The 18,008-nt window shown below is 39.6% G+C and overlaps 1 protein-coding gene across 14 annotated transcripts in view; it reads left to right on the plus strand.

Annotated features, from left to right (window-relative positions):
• PTPN5 (protein tyrosine phosphatase non-receptor type 5) overlaps nucleotides 1-18,008 on the plus strand; it is a gene marked incomplete at its 5' end in the record, with an annotated part of 113,507 nt that overhangs the window by 39,640 nt on the left and 55,859 nt on the right. For 8 of the 14 annotated variants that reach the window (XM_080405795.1, XM_080405797.1, XM_080405794.1 and 5 more), the window contains 2 exons: nucleotides 1,906-2,050; nucleotides 3,046-3,206. The exons of the other annotated variants lie outside the window; for them this stretch is intronic. The remainder of the gene's footprint in view (nucleotides 1-1,905; nucleotides 2,051-3,045; nucleotides 3,207-18,008) is intronic. 14 annotated transcript variants of the gene reach the window in all.

Below are 18,008 nucleotides of genomic sequence, written 5' to 3' on the forward strand. Positions count from 1 at the left end.
AGTATTTGGGTTTGATCACAGTGTTTTGCTAGGTAGTTTGAGATAACTTCTTGGTTGTATAAAATACACAGTTAATAGATCAAGTTCAAATCTTGGATAGACCCAGAGCTCCTGTTGATTTAGCAGAAGTTGTGTGACATGTTACAGAATCCTGAATGTTACTGTGTGGAACACTTGCAGTAGGAAAATTTTCTCTCTGCTTGCCCTACGCTTGTTTTCCAGTTTGTTCCTTTGGAATAGCAAAAGGTAGCGCTTTTGCCAATCTTTTCACTGATAACGAATTTGACAGTTGAATTAGGGTTGTATGTCTAAAGCCAGGGGTTGTTCTGGGGCTCAATATGTGCCCAATGAGAGACAAAATATTTAGCCTGTTGACTTGAATGTGAATAAAATGGACACCAGAACTCTTATTTTACATTTGCGTATAACAAGTTCCCAGCATTTCCAGCAGGTATGTGCAGGAAGGCAGGCACATCACATTTGCCTGTTTAATTGGTTTTGTTATCCTCAAATAGGCATTATTCTTCGTAGTATTTTGTTGGGTTGTGGATTTTTTTTGTTTCTTTGGTTTTTTACTTCTAATTTAGCATTATTGTTGTGGTTTAAGGACTAAATATTAAAATACTTGTAACTCAGCTGCAAAGAGAGTTGCCAGCTGGATGTCATGCATGTAAAACTAGAACAAGAGCCTTTAAATAGCAAGACCATCAATTTAGTAACAATTCAGTGTGGTAAATGATAGAATACACAAGAATACAATTCTGAATGATTATAACATGCATCTTTTGATATTAATATTGATAAAGTACAAGGCAGAAAAGCAAATAAACACACCCAGCTTTTAAGTACTGAAACTGGTTTGAAGTGGGAGAGCTGTATTCTGTTATGTAGCTTATGCTTGAAAGAAAAGCAGGGAGGGAGGGCAGAAAAGTTAGTTATGAGCATTTGTTTTGTTTTCTGGATCTTGAAATTCTCTTATGTAGTAGGATGCTTTCCAGTCTCTGCTTTCTCAGTATCTGGAAAGGCAGATGTTGCTGCAACAGGAGTAATTACACTGGTTTGCAGCACAGGAGGAAAAAAAATAATTTCTGTTCCAACTTTTTGCATCTGCCTAGAAAGATCAGCCATTCAGCTCTGTTTTGGGCTTGTCAACAGAAAAGGTGAGATAGGGAAGTTAAGTTTGTTCAACAAAAGTTGTGTAGTTAATGTACAAATTAGGAAATTTCTGTTTCTAGAATAAAATGAGTAAATTTGCCTAATAGACTTATGTTGAAGAATTCCACTTGCTTGTCCACAAACAGAACCTCACCGAAAATCAGGAAATTTTCCTAGGTTTTGTTGATTCCTGGTTGCTTAACCAGATCACACTGTTCCATGGGATGTTGAGTCAAAGGGCACAAGAGGCAGCGGAGGCTAGAGCCCTGTAGGCTTTTGTAGGATAGGCTTTCTGAATTGTATCTTTTTAGAAGGTGCATCTTCATTACAATCAATGAGAATTTTTCTATCGTGGTTCTCTTTCAGTTCGCTTCTTACCCTATGCAGACCATAGCAAAGTGTGACTGAGGAGACCCAAGATTCAGCCTATGACAGGACATGGACTTAAGCTGATGCTTTGAGGAATTTTAGTTTTCAGATATAAAGTGTTTCTGCTGTAGAGGATATTTAAGACTGTCTGCAAATGAGAGTTAAGAACTGAAGAGCTGATTTGAACTAAAACGTCTTTAGCAGAATAAGGCCAGAAGAGATGCAGAGTATGTGTATGCTAGATGTATGTGTGCTACCACATAGTGAGTGAGCTGTGATATTCAAGAAGGGCAGGGGTCTTGAATGTCTCTGGAAGGCAGCAGGATTTTTTTTATCTCGTCATGTTCTCAGGCACAGTAATTCTTTTCCGGCTTTTTTCAGACTCCTCCCTTAATGGTACGGAACCAACTTGACCTGTGATTTTGAGAAACACTTTAAAGAGCTAGTATGGTAATAATTCATGTTAGAAGTCAGATTCAAGCTCCTGCATTGTAAGACTCCTGATTTGTCACCAGCTAGAATTACAGTAAGTCGTTCTGTATGTTCTTGGTTTGTGTTTTATTTTTTTCCTCTTAGCCCTTCCTTGCTTAGTGATCTGCTGCATGTAACCTGACTCCTAACCTGTTTGGGGCCGGAGCAGCCTTTCATAACTTTTTTCAGTGTGGCTTAAAACCCTGTTTGCAGTTCTAGTAAGAGACTGATGTAATAGAAAGTAACAGTCTGACCCTGATTTAAGGTCAAGGGTAGCTGCCCAAAATATTTAGTATGTTTAAGAGGCGGACCCCTAGCATAAAAAAAATAATAATAATTGTTTCTTGTTTTCATTGTGATTCCATATCATAACTAGTTTCATTCTGTGTTTTACTGCTGTGCTTATGGGTATAACAGCTAGATAGTGTGACCCGTGTTTTTATAGCAGTGCTGACCTGTGGACACAACTGCACATGTTAACACAGGAACTCTTTATTTTTGACACAAACTTACCCTTAAGTGACTTGCTTAAGTTATGGGGAAATTGTGATCTCCCTTATCTATCATCAGATAAACACCTTTAGACTAGCCTTGTCAATCTCTGCAGTACAATAAAGTCATTCAGACCATCTTTTCTAGAAGAGTTGAAAATGCAATGTTGGATTCAAATAGCAATAAGCGCTAGAAATATTGACAACTGCATGTAATATCTTTTATGTGGATGGACTTGTTTAGGATGATACTCATCTTTATAATCCTGTGTGTGCAAACTTGGTACTTCTGTGTGTGCCAGAGGTTCAGACAGATTTTGAAAGTTGCAATGAAGAGTTAGTCATAGCTGCAGTATGCAGAGCCTGCTCACTAGTTTGGCCTGCTGTCACACACAGAGCTGACATGTCACTATCCAAACTCTTGTCTGTGTGCATATGCCACTTCATTAAACTTCATAAGCTATGACACAACTAGTCTTAATTGCACTTGTTTTTTAAATAATTCAAATGTTGTAATTCATGTATCACTAGAACTGTTCTACTGCTCGTTTGTCCACAGATAATGTTTCATTAAAAGTGCTGGTGAGCACTCAGGACTCTGAAGACAGCAGTTTTGTGCAACATAAGAATGTTCCTTAAAGAAGCTGATGGAGGATAGAGCTCCAGAGTTCCTGAGAGACACTGACAGCATAAGATGGCACCATAGTCTAGTCTGAAATTGTAAGTCTTAAGGAAGACTAGATGTCCTTGACTTTACAATAAAAGTTATTGCTCTAAAGAAACTTTAATAGCGGTCTAGAGTCTGCTTTCAGGACCTGTATAGATGTTTGTTACTGTTCAGTTACACTAATGTGACTATGAAGCAACTAGGTTCTCTCAACATCTGAGTGTGAGTCAAATCCCTCTGTGTTAGAGGAAGTAATTTTACTTACCCAGATCTACATTCAGAAATCAGTCATTTCTGAATGGCTTTGTTTCTAGAACTGCTAGGAAATCTAGGAAATGGATGGTGTAAGCTTTACAGCATGACTGAAACTACTGGTTCCAAAGGAGGCTCCATTTTGAAAGATGTGTGTTCTAAAGTTGTTAGTTCATTTGTAGAAGGCTTATTTGAAACCGGCAGTTGACAAAGGTCATAAAATCATTGATAACATGAAATGTGCAAACTTTTCATATGGGTGATGTCCATACCCTTGCAAGGTTTGGTTTGTTTGTTTGTTGTTGTTTTTTTGTTTTTTTTTTTTTAATCACTGAGGCTTTTTGTAGTATAGGCCCCTGTCAGTGGGGAACAGGTTACATGTGGGGAGGCTAGGACACTAACACTGCATATTATAGCTTGAAATACATTACCCAGTTGTAACTCCAATATTAAATAAAGAATAACACTATACTTGGCAGATTCAAGATTGATAACTGCTCCGGGGGGGGGTGGGTGGGGTGGGAATCTGTATTAGTGAATATTTTAGTGGACAAGTCCAGTGGACTTAGATTTTTCCATTTCAAAAAGTGGAGGAATCTTATCTCTGGCTTCCACATCTTTTTGCCTTCATTGCAGAGTTCTTATAAGAAACACTAAATGCAGAAAGCAACCTTGCACAGTAATGTTTCTGTTTGTAAGTGGGCAGTGATCAAATCCTGTCTTTCATTCTTATGTGACCCTGAGAGATGCAGGACATAGATGTATTTCATTGAGAAATGGAGGGCTAATTTAGATATGGAAATTCATGATCGTTAGTGTACCAAGCTTATTTTCCACATGTGCACGCTTCCTACAGAAGCAGACTGTGAATGTGGAAATGTCTGTGCCTAAATATTTAGAATGGCTATTCGTAGCCCTGTGTAGACAGACTCTTAAATGTGAATTACTATTCAGAAGTTGGTGAAATCTCATCTAAACCTGAAGGAGGATAAAACAACAAAAGGAGCACAGTAAAAATGCAAATTGAAGTGTAACAAAAGAGAGATCTTCAAAGTACTTGTGCTTTGGTAAAGATAGGAATTTTCATTTGTAAACCTGATATGAGAAGTTACAGTTAAATGTCAGCTTAGATATACACTCCTTTGTTTGTTCTATGTCTGTATAGAAAAAAGAATACTTCCTATTTACAGTTGTAGCTGTTTAATCAGGTAATGATGCATCTTGTATTACTAGTGCAGCAGAGAAGTGACTCTTGTGACGTTTGTTACTTCTTGAAAAGCACGTTTACTGATACGAGAATTACACCTAGAAATCACGGTCTCCCTAGATCTTGCGAGTTCTCTGTGTCTGGGAATGTATACCCTTTACTCAAATGCAAGGGGTAAAGGTAAAGATAACTTATGTTATGTGTCATTAAGTGTTGAAAATTGGTGTAAGAACACCACTAGTCTGTAAACTTAAGTCAGTAAAGTATAAAATTGTTTGCAATAAATGGAAAGGGAGCAGACATGGGACAGTGGGGGCTGTTGATGCATGTAAAACAACAAACAAGATGCTTGAAGGAAATTGTTTTTAAAAAAATAGTAAATTATTTGTAGGAATTTTGGTAAAACTCATTAAGTATTTCAGGGGGTTTTTTGCAATACATGAATTGTAAGTTATGTTTTTCATGTCAGGCTCCTAAGTACTTGTTAGTGGAGTGTTTGTACTGTAGGACCACACCAGCCTGTGAAATCATCGCAGATGAGAGTCAAAAGAAGCATTACAACAAATTCAGTGTTGACCTGTGAGTTAAAACACATTCTAAAATTGTGATTGCACTTAAATTTAAATTGAAAGCTTTTAGGAAAGAATATTTTTGTTGAGAAGATACAATTTGGGATGTTTCGGTTACCTTCAGTTATTTCATCTATACTTCCTTCTGCTGGGTCATTCGTGGTTTTTTTTTTTTTCATAACCTACCTGTATTGTTTCTGACATTCTTAGAAGCAGAAACTTGAAACTTTCCAGTCCTTAAAGACTCGAACAAAGCTTACAGGACCATTTGTATTAACCAGTACTAAGTTTGTGTGTACCTTCTTCCATTATTGAAACTATAGCATACTACTTAAGTTACTGTTTAATATATAGTTTAATTCTCTGCGGATTTCACCTCTTCGCAGGGGTGGCTTAGATTAATTTAGATGGTGAAATCATTTGGATTAATGTATACTTCACTTACAAAATGAGGCTGTATCTCATTTTTTCCTTAATTCCACATGCTGGTGGTTTCTACCCTGAGAAACAAGCATTTCCTTTTTCCTTGGAGATAGTTGCTACCCCTTTTCAGTGGGAGAATATACTCTATTTGTAACACCAGTGATTTCATGAGCCTCTGATGGTATCTTAGTGTTTGTTAGGAAGTAATGCTGGGATTTTATAAAGATGCGGAGAGTTTTTTCAGGTATCATTGAATAACCAAAACTACTAAAAAATACTAAAGAATTTTGCATGGTGAGGATATCTGTTCTGAACTGTACCTCTCAGGTGCTACAAATAGTAACTATTTTCGTAACAGATATTTGCAGTCTGTAAAAGCAGGTCGTTCCAATTACTACCTTCTTCCTGCTGCCTCAGTAGTGGGAGATTTTTAGCAACCAACAATGCTACAGACTTTGTTTAGGTGGAGGTGTATACTTTGTAGGTGTGGGTAAGGGGAAGGCTCATTGGAGTGTAACACATTTTAGATCATTTGGAAAGCAGCATTAAAGAAACTGAGGTGGGGTAAACGGTAACTAGCTGGTTTTGGGTTTTTTGGGCGGGTTTCAGGGTTTTTTTTGGCAGGTAGATACTTAACTACTTTCAGTCTTTAAGAAGGATTTTTTTTTGGTAGGCCCATTTCTGCCTCTGACCAGCTTGCCAGGACCACAGCTATGCTTCACATGTAGAATGACCTTGGAGGGGAAGGGAGAGGAGTTAAGAAGCTCCTCCTTCGGTTGAGGGAAGTGGAATAGTCTATTGAACCTGCTCGCTGATCCCAGCTCGTTGTTGAAAGTTGGGTTGTCTCAAGCAGTCCATGGGTTGTAGGTTGGCAGTTGTCATGTGCAGCTGTGGTGACAACACACAAACACTGGAAACTTTTCCACACAGCTGCTCTGGAGACCTGTTCTTACTCAAAAGGCAGGCAGCTCAGTCTCCCTGGACACATTCCATGTGTTTCTCAATCAGTAATGAGATTTTGCATATCATAGTGCTGTCTTGGATTTGACCAACATTTGGGTTATTTAAAATACAGGCATATACTCCCATAAAATAATAAGGCAGGCAGACTTATTGTAGGCTGCTAGTGGCAGTGAGAATCCTTATGGGCTTGAGGTTTCATTTTTCTCCACTCTTGCAAGATTTAGGTCATACTGGTTAGGTCAGAACATTTAGAAGCAAGCTAGGCATCTTGATTCAGCCTCCAAGATGATACTTGTTTTGCCAGGGATGTTATTTGAAGCATTCCCTTGGATGTATGATACCACTTAAAAATTTACTGGCAGTTCACTGAATTACACTTGCTTGTTCACTTTTTGGGGTTGTCTTTTTATTGTTTTTTGTTTTTGTTTTTTTTTTAAATACAGGTAAGATAAATATACTTAATATGTTTTTTTTCTAGCATCATCCAGAGATTCTGGGAAAGGCAATCCATTTTATTCAACAGTACATTTTTTTTCTGACGGTTCTGCAGAGCTCTTTTTATTCCTAAGAACAGAGACTTGGCGCTTCATTCCTGTACCTTGACTTGTTGAGTATGGCTAATTTGTTTATTTTCGTTTCTAGAACATCTTCCATTTCATACTCCAGCAGCATCTGTTCTCTCATTTTCAGTCTCAGTAACAGTGCATATTACCAGCCTGAGGCTTGGCTGTAACTGCCTCCTTTAGGAGCAGAGCCTCCCTTGCCAGTACAGATCACTGCCACCAAAGCATTTGCTCCTTAAGTTTGAGAATAGCAACACAGAGAGGTGGGATCATTTAAGTAGCTGGCTTGTTTCAGTCTTCCTCTAAACAAGGAAATCAGAGCCTGCAAACATTCATAACCTAAAACACTGGTACAGACACGATCATTTCTGTGAAATTGCCTATGTGATTACTTTGTTATGAAACTGCTGGGAGCTTCATGAATTACTATAACAAATCCTGTGACTAAAAAGCATGTAACGGCTATTGTATTCTGCTGGTGATTGTTTCTGCACTTCAGAGCATGTTTAGAATGGCCACGTTATTGAAATAGTTAACAGTTTCTTTTAAATTAGAGGGGGACTTCTCCCATACTTAAATAATGCCTAACTTGCTCTGACATACAGAAGGAGTTGAGTGCCCAAATGCTGTGTGTATTTTAGCATAAACCATGTTTTCAGACCCTTAAGTGCTCTGTTCTTTCTAGTAAATTCCTGCAAGCATGTGTAACGTTCTCCATGATATATATGTTTTATAAAATCTCTAGTTTCTTAATTGTTTTTTCCCTGAAGCAGGCACTGCTATTTGTTCTTAACTTTTATCTCTTTTGAGCTTTAAGCATCGTGTATAACAGTGTATGTCATGATTTTTTTTAGGAAAAAACATTGCCTTTGCAAACCCTTGGAGTTTCTTATGCACTCTGGTACCCTTACCTCTCAAACTCCTGATTGGAAACGCTACAGACCTTACTACTGAATGTAGTTTTGGCCGTTTGCTGCAATTCTGTGTGTTGGCAATGGGCAGCAGTTCACAAATGGGGAATCAGTGCTCTAAAGTTTTGTAGTGATGACAGATAATGAGAGAGCCAGCAATTAAGCCAGTGTTTTATCTGCAGTGTATTCTGTGCAGCTCAGAACATGAGTTTTCAGTCTGTTACCCTTCAGGATTATGTTACATTATAGTAATTTGTATTAGATTAAATTGAGAATTGTTGCATTGTGTTAGTGCTGGGCATTACTTTAATGCTACGTAGAGGTTTTTTTAAGCCCCCAAATTGTGCCAGTGGCAAGATACTGATTCAGGCACGGTGCTGGTTCCTGTGTTTGGATAGAGGAGACCTGTGTACCCAGCTGCTTGGCAAGCTTTCTTAGAAGTCAGGTCCTGCTGACACTGTCTCTGGCTTTACTGTGTTCTGTCACAGCCTACTGGCATTTATTTGGCGTCCTGGGATTTGTAAAGCTGTGTCTGTGAGTTTGCTGATTACACTGAGAAGAGAAGGCAGTCCAAAGCTAGCTGGCATAGTGTCTGCTGTCATTTGGGAATTTGCTTTATTAAGGCATCCCACTTCCTTGGTTGTTGATACTGAACAGAAGTAGAAATTGAGAGCAGATCTCTAAGCTGATTTACTATCTTTGAAACAGGGTATTTATTCCGGTTTGGAATATTGTCTCCTATCTGTGTTTAGCAAGCTTTTCCTCCTTCATTTTTTTCAGCCGATACCAGTCTCTGCTGTTCTGTGCATGGCTCTCATCCTTTCCATCTGTCTGTCACCTCTCCAGCCCATGTGTCACCTCTAGCTATGTATTTCTTTCTTTCACAAAGACCTGAGTATCCTTCTGCTGCAAAAGCTTCAAACCGAGGAAGTGCAAGCTGCCCTCTTTATCCACTACATCCTCTCAGATTAGCAGCTTCTATCTGATGTTGTCTAAGTACTAAAGAAGCAGCTTTTCCCTAGAAGCTATAGAATCCCTTGTTTGTAAGGGACATTGTCATGAACTGAAATGAGCTGATGGCTACCACTACAGGATACGTAAAAGAATCATTTGCTTCTGGTCTGTGTTCTTCTTTTGCAGCTGATTGCTATGGACAGCTTACTCTTCGATTCTGAGAACACAGTGGGTATTTGGAGGTACCATCTTGAAACCAGTATTGGTCCTCGAAATTGCCACATTAATCCAGCCAGCCATTTGTAGGCCATTTCCTGAGATACTGAACATTGCGTCTATCTAGTTGTGATTACCAACTTTCTTCTTGGGTTGCTGCATGATTTTAGGAGCTAATGCTTCCTAAATTACCAGAGCTAGAGATTAACATAAATCTGAGATTTTGCTAACATGTCAGGTAGATAAAGCCTTGCTTGCTAATCATAGTGATTTGCATTATATTGGTCCTTTGTTCTAGAGAAGCATTTTTTTCCTGTTCAAGAACTGGTCTCAGTCCTTAGATGAGTGTAAATGTTAAAGCTCCTCTGCTGTACTGATCCCTTACTGCATCATTTGGAGGCTGTTAATTGATGATAATTCTGAATGCTTAACGAATTTTATTTGAGGGTTTCTAAACTTTTTTCTGCACAGACTGTTTCTCAGTGACACTGGTTAAGTGAGGAATGGTTTTAGGGAAGCAAATGGACTGGAAGGCAAAAGAAACTGTTTCTGTTTTGCATCTTTTGTGTGCAGTCATGCCATGAAAAGCAAGGTCTGGAAAAGATGAGAGTGATTGTTCTTATCCCCCTCTGCCTGTGCCAGGTATTCACATTTGAAGAATATGATGCAGAAGCAGAGCCCCACCTGCTGATGTTCCCCTTTGTGTGAGAGAGTTCATTAAAGAAGGGGCCTTACATAAATTATTTTGCTGACCTGTGTTTCTGTGTATATGCTGTGGGTGTTAACTGATGCACAGGAAAAGAAAAGTGTGAAATCAAGTCAGTGGTAGAGCTGGAGAAACTGAACACCCCCTTTAGTTGTATGCGCGTCATTTCTAAGCAAGGTTTAGCATCTTCACAAAACTTGGACCAAGATAACTTCAGAAGTTACCCCAAAATGAAGCTTAATTTCTCTTTGTGTTGAACTTGATGGCAGAAATCATCTGGATGGTGGAGGGAACAAGATCAAACTACATGGTGATGGCTTGCAAGCTGTCCACACAGCCATAGGTATTTTTTTTCTGTCTGAAAGGATCCTGATGCTCCGCTGGGGGACCAAAGCTGCTGTTCTGTTTTGACTTGAAGTGGTGTCTAGGGAGAAGAAAACAGTATTGGCAGAAGCTTCTTTTGCTTTGAGCATTATGCCTCTATACTCCCTAGAGAACTCATTAATTTTTAAGGCTGTGGCAGCAATAGGCTAAACGGATACAGCAGCGATACACTGGTGGTTTGAGGTGCTGTATTCATCCTTTTGAGATGACCAGTTCAGCTCCTTTCAGCAACGTGTAGCACCCCAAGGTCAGTGGGGCAATTTGACCTGAGAAGGTGGCCGTTCAGCAGACAGGAAGATGCCATTTGGTACAATGATGGAAACCAGAAAACTGCTCTCTTTCTAGAGCATTGTCTGTTTTCTGATTGAGTCGTTCTTAAGATCAACTTACCATGCTAGTAAACTCAACCTGTTTGTAGAAAGGGAGGAATAATGGAAGGAGGCCAGGCTCACCATGGTTTATGCAGGGAAGATGACAGTGTGTGAAAGACACAGTTCTGAGTTACAGTGTGATTTCTGATTAGTAATTGCTAGTCAGGATGAGTGTCTTGATTGTTGACTTATGGGGTCTTAATGTTGTGAATGACTAAGATTTCAAATGGGTGCGTTTTGAGGGTGGTTGTATTTAATGTACTTGTGTATGTGGCCCATTTGTAGCTTGTACTGTCCAAATACTTAATACAATTAAGGTAAAATTAAGACATTACTGTCTTAACAGTGGGAAGTCTTATATTGGACAGGGTGGGGAGCTCCTGAGTCCCCACATAGAACCTGAGTTATACCCAGCTTCCTCTAAGAAAAGTCGTAACAGACTGCCGCTGCATTTTGAGCTGCAGCCCTGGACTTTGGAAGAAACCTACTGTTTTTGCCATGGGTAGACGCTTTGAAGCGGTAGTAATCAAAGCTGAGTTGGCAAAACCCAAGCAGCGAAGCTGTGGCATGGCCCCGGGGGCCTTGATACTATTTTGCTTTCACCTGAGGACACAGCCACAATGCAGGGGGCAGGATAAAAGGGGGATTCTCCCATGCCCCGCTGCCTGTTTGCTGGGGTTCACAAGTGGGACAGACCTGGTGTAGCCAAGGGCTGAGGCACTCTGAAAGCTATTCTTGGGCACATGTGCACCTCTGTGAAGGTAACAACTACTGAAGGATACAACATGGGGTATCACAGGACATTTAGGGGCACCAGTGCATGACCTCAGGAGGATGAAGGATGGAAGCAGTTGGCAGATAGGCCTCTATTTGGTACTGAAACCACTTACTGGCCTTACTTTAATACTGAGATCACTTACTGCAGACTTGGATCGTCATGAAATTCTGTCTGCTCTGTCTACTCTTAACACTAATGCTGCTTCCCCCTCCCCACTACTGCAATCGATTTCCAAGAACTAGGAGTTAGAGGCATGTAGTCTGCTCTGGCTGATGGGGTTGGAAGCTATAGGGACCGCAAATTTGATACTAAGTATTTTCTAATTAAAGAAACAATGCCAAGATACTGTGAAATACACCACATGAAAACATCAAAGGGAGAGTAATGCTCCATCTAATGCAAAGTATATTCTGCACATAAAGCTCTTAGTATATACTGTATGTTTCATCAGGTTTGGTAATTCATAGTGCTTATCTTCCTGACCCTGGACTGTAGACATCATCAGCCCTGTGATGGAAGCAGGATCAAGCTCTCTAAACCCCAAATAACAGAGCAAGTACAGATGGACTATGATCCAGACCCCATAAGCAGCTACACGCTTTAATGCCCATTGATATAATCGAGTGCTTAGACAAGGGGTCCCTGATTATTTAAGGGGATGCTAACCAGCCATAATGCCCCACTGAGATTTGAGTCAAGGGCATTTACCACCTCTAGGATTCAGCCTTAAATACTTGCGAAAATGCTCTCTGGTCTTGGAACTTGAAATCATTCCAAGCTTCTCTCTTTTTTTTTTTTTTTTTCCTATTTTCAAATTAAAATGTGAAATCCAGTCTACTCTAGTACTATGTTTTTCTCCCCACCTCCCTCCCAGATTCTGTCTTTCTGGACTGGATCCCCATATATCATGTTGCAGTAAGATTTAGGATTGTTGTGATAACATATAATTAGGGATTTATAATATAAATGCTGGCATAACCTCAACTAGCCTATTGCAAATGTGAGGCTATTCATTAAGGACTCTCTAGGGTGCAGTATACTCCTTGGTGGGTTAGCTTCCTGGAAATTTAATCGCAGTTTGCAGATTGGCATCCAGTTTGGGTTTTAGTCTCTCTCTTGCTACTGTACAAAGCAGTTTTGATTCTGATAATGTAGAGATTTTGGTTTACTTTCATGCTGTTTTTTAGGCAGGAGGATGAGTCATCTGGGGAGATCCTGGAGAAACAGTGCAAAGATACATTGCTCTGTGTCCAGTTAGTCTTCTAGAAATCAAGCAGGATATTCATGCCCAGCCTTCAGTAACCAGTTTAATTCCTATGTCACCCGTTAGTGAGCTCAGCTAAGTTCAGAAGAGGCACCTGAGATTTATGTGTAATTCTAGCTTATTTCGGGCCAGTAATTTTATGGAGGTTGAGATAAGCATTATAGGGTGCTGTGGAATTTACTTAGTTCTTGGTACATCTGGAAGCTAGATTGATTTCCTTCAACTCAGAAAAACGTTGAATTGTTTTTATTGTGGGATGCTACAATATTGTGTACTACTTACAGGCTATCCATATAAAATCACTGTGCAATAACCTTCTAAACAATTATATGTATGGAATATTCATTTGGGAATAGCTATTCTTAAAATACTCATCCTACTATATTGTGACATAACTTGTATCTGTAGACAAATTCATAAAAGTTTAATAGTTTTGTGGAGGTCTAATTGTAAGAACCAAACTGGCCTATGCAGAAGAAATTCTTTTGTGTAGAATTACTTAGATAAACTGTCATCTTTTATAAAGATCCACATTTATTTAGCTGTTGTATACTACCTTTCAGGGTGCGCCACCTTAAAAATTACCATTTTGTTTCCAAATTATTTGTTGCTAAATACTTTCCAGCCAGTTCGTTTAAATACTTAAGTGAGAACTAATCCTTCTTGTAACACCACACACCCCCACCCCCCGCCTCCCAGTCCTTTAAAATGCTTCACTCTCAAACAGCTATCCCTTTTCAGGCATTTTTATAGATTCAAAATACACACACATACACCCAATCTAGCTTTAACCATGAAAATAGCTTAATTTTTTTGAAATTTTAGAATACTACTGAAGAGAAAAACTTATCTAGGGATGACATCTATTCTTCTGTGTATTCTACTGTGGGTTGACTGGCTTGTGAGTGTACTTGACTGACACTGTTTGAAACTGTATGAGTGCTGGGAACCCTGAAAATTTTGGCTGCCTTTACCCATGCCATATGCTTTGCTAGCATGATGCTTGCTCATAAGCTGATCAGGCTGTTTTGATAGAGACTCAGATGCAGAGAGATCGTGAATCCACATGAATATCTAATGGTAAAATAGTCTTCAGAGTTATGTTGCACGTGAGAGCAAAAATAATATTCCAAAATGAAATACCGCTCTGAAACATTCTTATGAATGCATGTAGTCTGTGTTCTGAGTTGGCCTGATCATCTTGAGTAACCCTATCAACCCCACTTGATGGCATGACACAAAGGAAGAGCAAGCGGATTCTGGGCTTCTTCAGATAGCCAGTTCCTGCAAAGGATAAAACTAGGTGAGGCAGTTATGATCTGCACTGTGAACGTAACTGTCAGTGGAAGGCAGGTAGCAATGTGTCCAATTCTTTTAAAGTTAGGCTGGTATGGAGAGGTCTTATAGTTTGCTTAAAAAGAGTCCCCACATCAATGAGTTTGATGCAAGTCCTTAATGTGAACTTAAACCATCTAACAAAAGTGGCTCCAAGTATTTCTCTCTGATGTTTCCACAAACGATTTGTCAAGCTCTCTGAACATATGTTGACTTCAGAATTTACAGCACTTGCATTTGTATGTTGCCTGTGATCTGTTTCTGGTCTTTGTTACTTTATAACCTGTACTCTGGCTCACCCAGAAGCATACAAACATTTCCTTACCTGAATCAAGTTAGAATTTCATGAGCAGTGCTGCGCTACTTGAACTGAGATTCATGTGGGTTCATTTTAACCCAGTGGTTAGCTTAAGGAGTAAAAGAATGGGGAAGTGCTGGCTGTGCAGAGATGGAGAGGCAGAGCTAAGTAGAGCTGGTAGAAGGGTGAAGGGTTGTGTGACAGAACGGTAACTCCTTTTTCATATAAAATTTCTTTGACACAGCTGCAGTGCGTATCACATGGGTCAGTGCTAACGGCCAGAAGGTGTTTACTCCCTCTTTACCCTCTTAGAAAGATGGTCATGAAAGACTTATGTGGATTTTGGTAGGGTTGTAGGACTACTCAATACTGTGCACTCTGTGGATTTAGCATTCTTAATACTCTTAAGAGTCCTAGGCAGAAGAATAGTAATTTTGATGATTGCTGTTCTGTTTTGTGAAATCCAGTGAGAGGGAATTACCCTTACTGCCTAAAGACTGAGAGCTGGGGAGGATATTGTGACCACTTGTAGTGACTGGCTCTGTAGCAGGGTTTTTGCTTGTTATGTGGGAGGCTTAGGTTTCATCAGAGCATATAATTTTTAATTTCCCCATTTCACTGAGGTTGGATTTTTACAGAAATGTAACTCTGTGTACCTTGAGAATCTACAGGAGAGCAGAGCTGATTTGTGCTGAGACAGATCTCCCACATGGCTGTGAAAACAAGTGCACAAATTCAGAGTAGCTGGTTGTAAATCTGAAGTAGCTGTCATGGAGATTCATGTTCTTTCTAGGAGTTAATCTAGATTTTGCATCAGGGTAACTGTGACCAGAATCTCTCAAGATGCATCTTTGCTAGACTTTAGTTGCTCACAAAATTAATTGCTAATTAACTTGAAATGGTTGATTATTGTGAATGCCTCACACATATTTCTTCTGTCTTACCATTATAGAATTTAAAGACAGAACTCCACTAGATCAGACCAGATCTTACCTATTTGGAACTCCTGCTTGTCAAAAGCTGTTCCTTCCAGCTAGATACTAACACACTGAGCGCAGTGAGCAGACATTACAGCAAAGTGCTGCACTCCTCAGGAATCCAAACTTTTGCACATCTGGGGGAAAAAGAGCAGAGACATGGCAGCCTGTATTGCCAAAGGTCCTTAAAGTAAGGAAGGGGTAGGGGAGGTCCTGCAAGGCAGTCCCAGGCTGCCTGTGAAGGCTGGCATTGCCAGTTTCCACAGTGGAGTGGGGCAGTGTGAGATGATTTCTTGGCATAAATACAGTGGTGGTGTTAAGTGGATTCACTACTGAGATACCTTATAAGCAGCGTGAGCTACTTCCCCTCAGAACACTTCTTCCCTTGTGTCAGAAAGCAATTGAATTGGTGCTTTGCTAATTCAAACAAAGCAGGTTGTAACATGAAGTAAGCATCCAGGGCCATTGGGAAGGGAAATGTCGCTCCTTCAAGGTCTGACAACACTGAGGCACCTGGAAATTCTATCTCCCTCTGTTCCTCTGTATACTGTTTCACAGTCAACATTACACTAAAAAGACACACCTTTCTTTTATGTGTTTTGTGTGGTTTAAATGAAATTGGGATGCCAGAAGGATGGTATCTAAGTGATCCTGCTGTAGTCTGGGTAAAGAGGTATTATGACAGCTACACTTGAAAACTAAATTCAGGTTTCCAGCTTGCCTCCATTCTGGAGGAGAGGACAGTTAAAGCAATCCAACTGAGACCTTCTAATGCCCTTGAAGATAATAAAAGGATCAGTGCCAGAGCTGAAAGCAAAACTAGGTTAGACTTCGATTCAATGAAATGCCTTTATTTGTAAAACAAACATTTTGTTAGGGCCCACCAAAAACACGTGTTTAAGTAGCATAAAGCTAAAAGTCACCCTTGTCTACAGATGTGCTTAACAACCTCCAGTCCTTGGGCTTCACTTTGAACTGGTCTGTCCTCTAACAGCTTGTAGTTTGAATTGGGAAAGCCTGGTCATACTGACTGAAGAACATGCAATGAAGATGTAAGAATACAATAAACAGGCGATCATCTTTCTTGCCTGCATAAGAAAGTAAAGGCATTGTGCCAAGCAAATATGCGCATTAGATGACTAACAGAGCTCCCACACTGTCAGTGTAGGCAGGGAATATGCAATGCAGCCACATACGTGTCTCAGAACCATACTGAGTGCTTTTTTATTCTTAATGTTTGGTTTTGCTTTTAAATAGGAGTTCAGATCCTTGAGCAGGATGTTTATCTCTATGCACAGAAAACAATATTGGTCACAGTTTTTAATATACATTAAGTTTTTATAACTACCAGCTGATAATCTCTGTTGCGAGTGACATGAGAATTTCAAGTAATTGCTGTAAATGTCTACTAGGACAGCTGTGCGTGTCATATGTAATTCTCTGAGTTTACCTTTTAATTTTTTTTTAATGGCTGGAAAAACCCTTCTGTTTTTTGCAGTGGGAATGTTGTTGGAAAGTTTTGTATTTATCTACCCTGATTAAGATTTGCTCTTTCTTTTTTTTGACAAAATGGGTGTGAGGTTTTCACAAAGATTAGTATGCTGTAACAAAGGAGTTGAATTCCATTTGATACTTGCTTAGCCATAGTTTTTAAAACATACATGCAGATACTACTGAGCTGAACACCCAGGGAAATTCTGTAAATCACTGTAAGCAGAGTGCAGTTCAACTTGGCATTTAATCTAGCACTGAGCTTCCACTGAAGATGGTCCCCTTTTCACTCCCCCAATGATGACTAATCCACCCCCCAAATTAATTAGTTTTCCATCAGTTCTGCAAGCTGAAGCAGCAGCCTTGTTGCTGCATAGTTAGGTAAGATAGATGGATATGATGCAATAAGAGGAGAGTGAACAGGAGGGAACAAACCCCTCTTCTTCTGCAGCAGTGTAATGTTAGATCATCTTAACTGCAACATGAAGCTAACCTTAAGTGTTTGCAGTGTCATTTAAATTCCCCAAGAAATATTAAGGACACACTGAGCTGAGAACTCTGCAAACACAGAATGGGAGACAGTCTTTTGAGCTGAATCTCCAAAAATGGGGATGCTGGAAACCAAAGACAGAATCCCAAACCACCAAATTACAGTTCTGTGGCCTGACAAGTAGATAATCAGGTATTCAATGGACAGACCTCTGTTATTCCCAGAGCTAAATTTTTTCCAAATTTATTATGCTTTTCACTGGCTTATCTCATTCTTACAAGAATCTCTCTTTGTAGCACTGAATAACTCTCTATCTAATGACAAACTGATTTCTAGGAGTTCAAGAAGCAACAAAGCCATATTTCCTTTACAGAACTATGTAGTAGCTTGTGTCATTTGGATTTGTTTCTATTTCCTCTGTTTTAAAAACCTGTCTCTTCTTTCTTGATCTCTGTGAAAGCTGGCATCTAGATCCCTCATCCCAGTTACTTTAATTTTACCAGCAAAAATTGCTGTTACGTGGACTAGCGGTTACAAGGGGCTGTGCAGAATGACGGGGGTGAGAGTCCACAGATAGTCTGCATTATATAAGCCACGCTTTGCTTTCCACTCAGGTGGTTAATTAAACTTTGTTTTCAGATTCCAAGACAGAAAACATTTCTGTGCAGACTTTGTTTTAATAACATGTTTCTGTTCCTGTGCC

Source organism: Falco punctatus (genome assembly GCF_963210335.1).
Source record: "Falco punctatus genome assembly, chromosome: 10".
Lineage (NCBI taxonomy): Eukaryota > Metazoa > Chordata > Aves > Falconiformes > Falconidae > Falco > Falco punctatus.